Source organism: Theropithecus gelada, chromosome 7b (genome assembly GCF_003255815.1).
Source record: "Theropithecus gelada isolate Dixy chromosome 7b, Tgel_1.0, whole genome shotgun sequence".
NCBI lineage: Eukaryota > Metazoa > Chordata > Mammalia > Primates > Cercopithecidae > Theropithecus > Theropithecus gelada.
The window spans coordinates 40,472,248-40,482,250 of record NC_037675.1 but is presented as its reverse complement, the minus strand read 5'-3'; the positions used below and the strand labels follow the sequence as shown (position 1 = coordinate 40,482,250).

At 40.1% G+C, this 10,003-nt stretch overlaps 1 pseudogene across 1 annotated transcript; it reads left to right on the top strand.

Moving 5' to 3' along the window:
* The first annotated feature begins 208 nt into the window (after positions 1–208).
* LOC112628385 lies at positions 209–3,433 on the top strand (annotated as a pseudogene). The gene is made up of 2 exons (XR_003120422.1): positions 209–222; positions 1,319–3,433. The product of XR_003120422.1 is annotated as a coilin pseudogene (transcript).
* The last annotated feature ends 6,570 nt before the right edge of the window (positions 3,434–10,003 follow it).

The window sequence follows — 10,003 nt, the reverse complement described above, 5'->3', positions numbered from 1 at the left end:
TGAATGGCATATTAACATTTAGGTTGGCATTAATATTACAGTATCGCTACATCTGGAAAACATTTTTCAGAGAGAAATTGGGTAAGGACATAAAATTTATAGATTTAAAGGGATGTGGAAAGATGTGAAAAAAAGGTTTAAATTATAAAGTTCGAAATTACAGTAACAATGCAGCAAAATAAAACAAACTGCCTCTCTAAAAAGAAACATGAAGAAAAAAAGGTAAGATTGTTTGCATAGCTGTCAATAAATACATGGGTATGCCTTACTTTATCAACAGCATTGTATATTGACCAAAGTTAAATTCTAATTTCTGATAAAAACAGTTGTTTCTCCATAAGGCACTAAATGATTAGCAGATGGGGGAACTTGGCATTAGGGTACAGCTGTACCTTAGAGATACTGCAGGTTCAGTTCCAGACCACTGCAATGAAGAGAATAATACAATATAGCAGGTCACACACACATTTTTTTCACAATTCATATAGAAGTTATGTTTATACTGAAATGTATTAGGTGTGCAATAGCATTATGTCTAAAACATGTACAGACCTTAACTTTTAAAATATTGCTAAAAAATGCTAACAATCTGAGCCTTCAGCCAGTCTTTTTCCTGGTGGAGGATATCACCTCCATGTTGATAGCTGCTGACTGATGGAGGTACTGGTTGATGAAGGCTGGAGTGGATCTGGCAATTTCTTAAATGAGACAACAATGAAATTTGCCGCATCCATTCCTTCTTTTTGTGGACATTTTCCCTGTAGTATGCCATGATGTTTTATAGCTTTTTACCCACAGAACTTCTTTCAAAATTGGACTCAATCCTCTTGTACTCTGCGGCAGCTTTATTGACTTAAGTGTATGGAATATTTGAAGTATTTTGTTATTTCAACAGTATTCACAGCATCTTCACCAGGAGTAAATTCCACCTCAAAAACGCACTTTTCTACCGATCCATAGAAGCAGTTCCTCATTTGTTCAAGTTTTATCATGAGATTGCAGCAGCACTTTAGTCAACATTGTCAGGCTCCACTTCTAATTCTAGTTTTCCTGCTATTTCTACCACATATGCAGTGACCTCTTCCCCTGATGTCTTAGACCCCTCAAAATCATTCCATGGATTCCATCCATGGAATCCACTCCTTACAAAGTACTTACAAAGCTGAGACCTTGATCTCCTGTGAATCACAAATACTCTGAATGGCATCTAGAATGGTGAATCCTTTTCAGGTTTCCACTTTACTTTTCCCAAATCCATCAGATGAAACGCTATCTATGGTAGGTATGGTCTTATAAAATGTATTCCTTAAACAATAAGACTTGAAAGTCAGCTTCCGTTGAGCACGGAGCAAGATGGCAGCCTCGGAAACAGGCTAAGGCTTCAATTTGATTACCCACCGCCAGCTACCCCGCACTGTACGGCCTTCTGGCTTCTGGTCGATTTGAACAGCTGACGAGTCGTCACAGATCTCACTAGTCTCATCCACCAGCGCTTCAGCTGCAGTTCTGGGGACCTCCTACCTGGAGCGGGGGCTCCTGCCCCGGGGGGAGAGCGTGCGCCTGGTGAGAGACAACTGCTGCCTCAGAGTTAAATTAGAAGAGAGAGGAGTTGCTGAGAATTCTGTAATCATCAGTAATGGTGACACTAATTTATCACTTAGAAAAGCAAGAAGCAGGCATTTCAGTTAGAGGATGAAGAAACCGAACCAGATTACAAATATTCAAAGGAGCATCGGAAGAGGCAAGAGAACAATAACAATAATGAGAAGGTCTTGGATCTGGAACCAAAAGCTGTTACGAATCAGACTGTCAGCCAAAAAAAAAAAAGAGAAAAAAATAAAGCAACCTGTGGCACAGCGGGTGATAACAAAGAGACCAAAAGAAAATCAGCAAAGAAAAAAGAGAAAAGTGAATATTAAAAAAAAGGCCAAGAATCCCAAGTCTCTAGAAGTACAGGCAGTAAAAGACTGGGCCAATCAGAGATGTAGTTCTCCAAAAGGTTCTGCTAGAAACAGCCTGTTAAAGCCAAAAGGAAAGGTAGTGTAAGCATTTGCTCAAAAGAGAGTCCCAGTTCCTTCTCGGAGTCTCCTGAGTCTTGTGATGAATCTATTAGTGATGGTCCCAGCAAAGTCACTTTGGAGGCCAAAAATTCCTCAGAGAAATTATCAACTGAGCTATCAAAGGAAGGACCCTCTACCAAAAATACAACTGCGGACAAACTGGGTATAAAATCTGGCTTTAGCCTTACCCCCAGCAAGGACAAGACTTCTGGAACAACATCTTCTATTTCAGACTGTCGTTCAGAGTCAGATGACCAATGCTTGATGTCATCAAGCACCCTGGAGTGTGCTGCTGGTTTCTTAAAGACAGTAGGCCTTTTTGCAGGAAGAGGTTGTCCAGGACCAGAGTTGTCATCACATACTGCAGGTGCTGCTGGATGGAGGTATTCTGGCTCAAATGGTGGCAGACAGGCTCCTGGTCCTTCTCCTAGTGTGTCTCTCCCCACTAGTTTAGGAAGAGGATGGGGTAGAGGAGAGAACCTTTTTTCTTGGAACGGAGCTAGGGGACGGGGCATGCGGGGGAGAGGTGGAGGATGATGGCATCCTGTTTCCTGTATTGTAAATAGAAGCACTGACAACCAGAGGCAACAGCAATTAAGTGACATGGTAACAAATTCATCTATTATCCAGAATCCAGTAAAGACACACAAGGACTATAGTCTGTTACCACTGTAAGCAACTGCCCCTCAAGTTGGAGAAAATACTGCATTTAAGCTTTTAGAACTAACATCCAGAAGAATATTAAGCCCTAATCCAGAGACCCAGCAAGTAGATACACAAATTCTTCCATCCTTACCTGCCTTGAGAGAACCTGGGAAATTTGATTTGGTTTATCACAATGAAAATAGAACCGAGGTAGTGGAGTATGCTGTGACACAGGAGAGCAAAATCACTGTATTTTGGAGAGAGTTGATTGACCCAAGACGACTGATTATTGAATCTCCAAGTAACACATCAAGTACAGAACCTGCCTGAGTATAACCTCTCTACTTTAAGAATGAATGTCTTGTTTGTGAAAGTGACTATAATCCGAAATTTTTTTTTTTAAGAGAATTTGGAAGTTGTGTGGATTTTTTTGTTATCTTCACTTTACTGCACAGGAAACAACCTACCTCATCATTTAAAATAACATGAGTGTCAGTTTTGTAGATCTTTGGGTTTGTCAGATTTAATTTCAGTTAACAAAACGTAAAACATGACATTCCCTGCAGACATTGTTGTATACCAGTATGGTTTCTTCTCTTTTTTCAATGTTTTTGGCTATCAAGTAGCAGTCGTCAGTAGGAGTTTATAATACCAAGAATGTGCTGCTATCTTGTCTCAATAAGTTTTAAGTAACATTTTAAAATATTAAAGCATGTCACTTGACCTAATTTTTTAGCATTTGAGTTGTTCCATAAAGTGGAGCATCTCATAAATTTCAAATATTTTATACTTGCAATTGTTAAGAGTTAAAAGGTAGTTGAATTTGTCACAGACAATGAGTTAAGGAATCCTTTCACGTTTTTCCCAACTTTAAAATTAAGGATTCTCAGGGCCCTGTGTAGAGCAGTGAAAATAAGATGTGTATGTGTGTGTGTATGCTGGGAGGAGAATTGGTGTTCCATTTGGGTGAGAGGATTGGCTGTGAACTTTAGACCAGGAAATGTGTCATCTTGCCAGGCACCTGGCTGAGTGTGCTGGAGTGAGGATCTTGAACAGAAACTTCCTCTTCTGTTATTATTCACTACAAAGCTAAAATGGCCAAATATGAACTGTGAAAATTGGTTTCACCTAACCAAAGATCACATCCCCCCTTCAGCTGTACACATGTTTAAATAAAACCATATTGAACTAAAAAATAAATTTAAAAAATAAGACTTGAAAGTCAAAATTACCCTTTGATCCATGGGCTGCAGAATGGGTGTTGTGTTCACAGGCATGAAAACACGAATTTCCTTGCACAGCTCCATTAGAGCTCTTTAATAACCAGGTGCATTGTCAATCAGAAGTAATTTTAAAAGGAAACTTTTTCTGAGCCGTAGGTCGTGGGCTTAAAATATTCAGTAAACTATGCTGTCTACAGATCTGCTGACATCTACACTTTGTTGTTCCATTTATGGAGCACAGGCAGGGTAGATTTAACATCATTCTTTTTTTTTTTTTTTTTTTTTTTTTTTATTTGAGACAGAGTCTTGCTGGAGTGCAGTGGCCAGATCTCGGCTCACTGCAAGCTCCGCCTTCCGGGTTCACGCCATTCTCCTGTCTCAGCCTCCCGAATAGCTGGGACTACAGGCGCCCGCCACCTCACCCAGCTAGTTTTTTGTATTTTTTAGTAGAGATGGGGTTTCACCGTGTTAGCCAGGATGGTCTCGATCTCCTGACCTCGTGATCCACCCGTCTTGGCCTCCCAAAGTGCTGGGATTACAGGCTTGAGCCACCGCGCCCGGCCGATTTAACATAATTCTTAAGGACTCTAGGATTTTTGGAATTGCAAATGGCTTCAGCTTAAAGTGACCAGTTGCATTAACCTCTAACAAGAGAGTCAGTCTGTCCTTTGAAGCTTTGAAGTCAGGCATTGACTTCTCTCTAGCTATCAAAGTCCTAGATGGCTTCTTCTTACAACAGAAGGCTGTTTTTGTCTACACTGAAAATCTGCTGTTTAGTGTGGCCACCTTCATCAATGAGCTTAGCTAGACGTTCTGGATAACTTGCTGCAACTTCTACATCAGCACCTGCTTATTCATCTTGCATTTTTAGGGAGATGACTTCTTTATCTAAACCTCATGAACCATTCTCTGCTAGCTTCAAACTTTTCTCCTGCAGCTTCCTCACCTCTCTCATCCTTCATAGACTTGGAGTGAGGGCTTTGGCTTAAGAGAATACTGTAGCTGGTTTCATCTTCTATCCAGACCACTAAAATTTTCTCCATATCAACATTAAGGCCATTTCACTTTCTTATCATTCATGTGTTCAATCAAGTAGCACCTATACTCTCCTTCAAGGACTTTTCCTTTGCATTCACAACTTGGCTGTCTGGCACAAGAGGCCTAGTTTCAACATGCCTTCCTCATGAAACTTAATCATTTCTAGCTTTTGATTTGAAGTGAGAGACATGGGACTTTTCCTATCACCTGAACACTTAGAGGTCGTTGTAGGGTTACCCATAGGCCTAATTTTAATGATTGTATCTCAGGAAATGGGGAGGCTCAAGGAGAGGGAGAGAGATGGGGAAAGTAGAGTAGTCAGAACACATACATCTATCAATTCAGTTAGCTATTTTCTATAGATGTGGTTTGTGGTACACCAAAATAACAATAGTAACATCAAAGATGACTGATCATAGATAACCATAACAGATACAATAATAATGCAAAGTCTAAAATACTGCGAGGATTACCAAAGTGTCACACAGAGACACAAAGCAAGAACAAACTGTTGGGAAAATGGTGCTGATAGACTTGCTCAACAGAGTTGCCACAGACCTTCAATGTGTTAAAACAAACAAACAAGAAACCACAATATCTGTGAGGCACAATGAAGTGTAACAAAATGAAGTAGGTCTGTATTATATTTCTGGTCATGATTTACAGGTAATAGTCATATCACCTGTTTCTTTATAATTTCCACCATTGTTTGGGAATTGTATCAGGACCCATAGTAAGAAACAAAAGCTATATCTCTTACAAAAAAAAAAACTGTGGCCATAGCAGATACATGTCTAAAAGCTATTCAATTAGTAAAGAGTGTCCAATTCTTATTTGGTTATTGCACCTAATTATAAATAATAGATAGCATTTCAAATAATAAACTAGAACACATTTTTGTTACTAGACATCTCTTATGAGTGTGAAAGGAAAATAAAAAGTCTGGACTCCAATTCATTATGCTAAAGGAAAAACTGAAGCTGGAAGTGGAGTCATGCAAGCAACTGCCTTTCCTTTAGTTCCTAAGCAGATAGCTACAGATAAAGGTCAAATATCTCCACTCTGTGTTCACCTTATCTTGTGTACAGCACAGATTTACTGAGCATGAGACAAATGCATAATTGGCTATTCCCCTACCTGCTCCTTTTTTCTTGTAACATGTGGATTCAGTAATGTGACCATACCCTCCCAATTTCCCCTCCAGCCTGCTTTTCCCCTTTAAATACTGAAGCCCTCAAAAATCATCTTTGCAGAAAGGCACAAAGCTGTCTCCTGGGCATGTCCTCAACCTTGGCAAAACAAACTTCTGAATTGGTTGAGACTTGTCTCAGGAACTTTTTGGTTTACAAATTTGTGACCAGGAAGGGGCTCAGTGGAGGTCCCCTGACCTTGAACAAATTTCCTATCGATGCTTGGTACCAGCTTGGGCTATCTTTATTGCTCAAATAGGATGATTTGCTGAGGCTTGTGAGCTCTCCCTTCCAGAGAATCACTGATCTCCCAAAATTTGATTGGGATCTAAGGTTTACTTTGCTATACAACCCCTTTTCTGGAGTTTTACTCGCTTCCAACAAGAAAAAGTGAGTTTGCCTGCTTCCATGACAATGGAGAGCAGGCAACACCTTTCTGGAGTTTCAGCTTGCTTCCAACGGGGAAGGCAAGTTTGAGTGTTTTCCTACTTCTAGGACACTAGAAGCCTAGTGTCTTTAGCCTAGACCCCATTCCTAGTTAGTTGAACTAGGGTTTGTCTTGGAAATTCTCCTTATTAACTAAAGGTTAAGATTAACAACTAGCTGGTCTTAATTTCTCCTTACCATTAAGAGTTCAGTAGTCATATAAATTGTGCAAGCATCGTTTGTGTTGCTTGTTTTTGTTGTTGTTGTTGATTTGTTTCTGGTTTCTTTGTTGTTTTTGTTTTTTCGGTCTTTATCCCATTGGGTTTGACCAATTCTACCTGACCTGATCAAATGCAAAAGAACATTCCAAATTAAAAGGAATAAGGCCTCTGAATTGGTTAAATTCCCACAGCTGGGGGAAAAAAAAAAAAAGAGAGGAGAAAAAAAAAACAGCCAGCAAAAGAAAAAAAGATTTGACAACACAGGGACTTTATTTATGTAACAAGGCTACCTATTGCTAGCCAAGTGAAACCAAAAGAACTTCGGCCACCACCCCACACTGTGGTTCGTTCTTTTGCCCTTTTTTCACCATGACACCTGGGATTGGTTCTTAAATCAAGTCCTTTCTGGCTTCATATTTTTATATTTGTTACTTTTTAAATATAAGCAATTTGTCCCAGCTAAAATGTGGTAATGAGATATAAAAGGATGTTTTGAACAGTTTGATGGTTGAAAGTCAGCTTAATTAAAAGCGGCTATCAAGGTGTGTGTGTGTGTATTTAAAAGGCCTTTATGCTTTCTTTCTCTCCTAGAATCTTGTTTTTTGAGAAAAAGGTTTTCTTCTTCTCAGTAGACTGAATTCTGCCTTTTCCATTTATTTCTACCTATCTTTCCTTCCTCTTACCACCTTCTGCTGCATGAAGGACCTAAAACAGTTTCTAACAGCCTAGGATTCCTTAATGAAAACAAAGAAGATTCCAGACTCCTTTTTAGGGAGAAGCTCTGTTTTTCCTTATGACACCAAGAGTGTAAACAGACAAGTTTCTCAGATTTTTAAACTGCTTGCTTTTGTATTGTTACCTGTTTGTTTTGTTTTGTTTTTAACTAGAATAGTTATTACCACAGGGGCTGCTCTTTGGTGTTTAAGACAGGACATAGCTTAGACACTTACAGAAAAGTCTTTGTAACAAAGTGCACTGTAAAAGCACTACATGGCCTCGTCTCTTCAGAACAGGCCCATGATGTTTCCCTCTTTGGAGAACCAGGGCTTCAGTGTGGGCTCTGCCCAGAGCTCAGAAATCCAGTTAAAAGATAGAAACTAAATTTGAAACTACCAATCTAAATAAAATTGGTCTCCTTATACAATCCTATGGTAGATTTCTATAACTTTATGTTTGACTTGGCATCTTTTTTTTTTTTCTTGAGACTGAGTCTCGCTCTGTCGCCAGGTTGGAGTGCAGTGGCGCGATCTCGGCTCACTGCAACCTCCACCTCCCAGGTTCAAGCAATTCTCCTCACTCAGCCTCCTGAGTAGCTGGGACTATAGGGGTGTGCCACCACGCCCAGCTAATTTTTGTATTTTTAATATAGACGGGATTTCACCATGTTAGCCAGGATGCTCTCCATCTCTTCACCTCATGATCTGCCCTCTTCGGCCTCCCAAAGTGCTGAGATTACAGGTGTGAGCCACCTCACCACAGCATCAATTTTTTTTTTTTTTTATACTTTATGTTCTAGGGTACATGTGCACAACGTGCAGGTTTGTTACATATGTATACATGTGCCATGTTGGTGTGCTGCACCCATTAACTCATCATTTACATTAGGTATATCTCCTAATGCTATCCCTCCACCTCACAACAGGCCCCGGTGTGTGATGTTCCCCCTGTGTCCAAGTGTTCTCACTGATCAATTTCCACCTATAAGTGAGAACATGTGGTGTTTGGTTTTCTGTTCTTGCGATAGTTTGCTGAGAATAATGGTTTCCAGCTGCATCCATGTCCCTACAAAGGACACAAACTCATCCTTTTCTATGGCTGCATAGTATTCCATGGTGTATATGTGCCACATTTTCTTAATCCAGTCTGTCACTGATGGACATTTGGGTTGGTTCCAAGTCTTTGAACAGAGCCCTCAGAAGTAATACCACACATCTATAACCATCTGATCTTTGACAAACCTGACAAAAATAAGAAATGGGGAAAGGATTCCCTATTTAATAAATGGTACTGGGAAAACTGGCTAGCCATAAGTAGAAAGCTGAAACTGGATGCCTTCCTTAAACCTTATACAAAAATTAATGCAAGATAGATTAGAGACTTAAATGTTAGACCTAAAACCATAAAAACCCTAGAAGAAAACCTAGGCAATACCATTCAGGACATAGGCATGGGCAAGGACTTCATGTCTAAAACACCAAAAGCAATGGCAACAGAAGCCAAAATTGACAAATGGGATCTAATTAAACTAAAGAGCTTCTGCACAACAAAAGAAACTACCATCAGAGTGAACAGGCAACCTACAGAATGGGAGAAAATTTTTGCAATCTACTCATCTGACAAAGGGCTAATATCCAGAACCTACAAAGAACTCAAACAAATTTATGAGAAAACAAACAAACAACCCCATCAAAAAGTGGGCAAAGGATATGAACAGACATTTCTCAAAAGAAGACATTTATGCAGCCAACAGACACATGAAAAAATGCTCATCATCACTGGCCATCAGAGAAATGCAAATCAAAACCACAATAAGATACCATCACACACCAGTTAGAATGGTGATCATTAAAAAGTCAGGAAACAACAGGTGCTGGAGAGGATGTAGAGAAATAGGAACACTTTTACACTGTTGGTGGAACTGTAAACTAGTTCAACCATTGTGGAAGACAGTGGTTTTCATTTCATTCGTTTTGACTTGCGGGTTATCTAAACATACTCCCCACATTGAAAAGCAATCACACTGAAGAAGGTGGTGGGGGTTTTTTGTTGTTGTTTTTTGTTTGCCTTAGGAAAACTGAGATAAAAACATTTTTAAATTTAAGGTAATTTAAGGTTTTGGGGGGATTGAGGCAGAGTCTTACTCTGTTGCCCAGGCTAGAATGCAGTGGCACAATCTTGGCTCACTTCAACCTCCGCCTCCCAGGATCAAGCAATTCTCCTGCCTCAGCCTCCTGACAGCTGGGACTACAGGTGCGCACCACCATGCCTGGCTAATTTTTGTATTTTTAGTAGAGATGGGGTTTCGCCATGTTGGCCAGACTGGTCTCGAACTCCTGACCTCAGGTGATCCACCTGCGTCAGCCTCCCAAAGTGCTGGGATTACAGGCATGAGCCACCACGCCCAGCCTAGCTTGCAAGTTATCTAAATGTACTCCCCATATTGAAAAGCAATCACACGGCAGAAGGTGGTGGATTTTTTG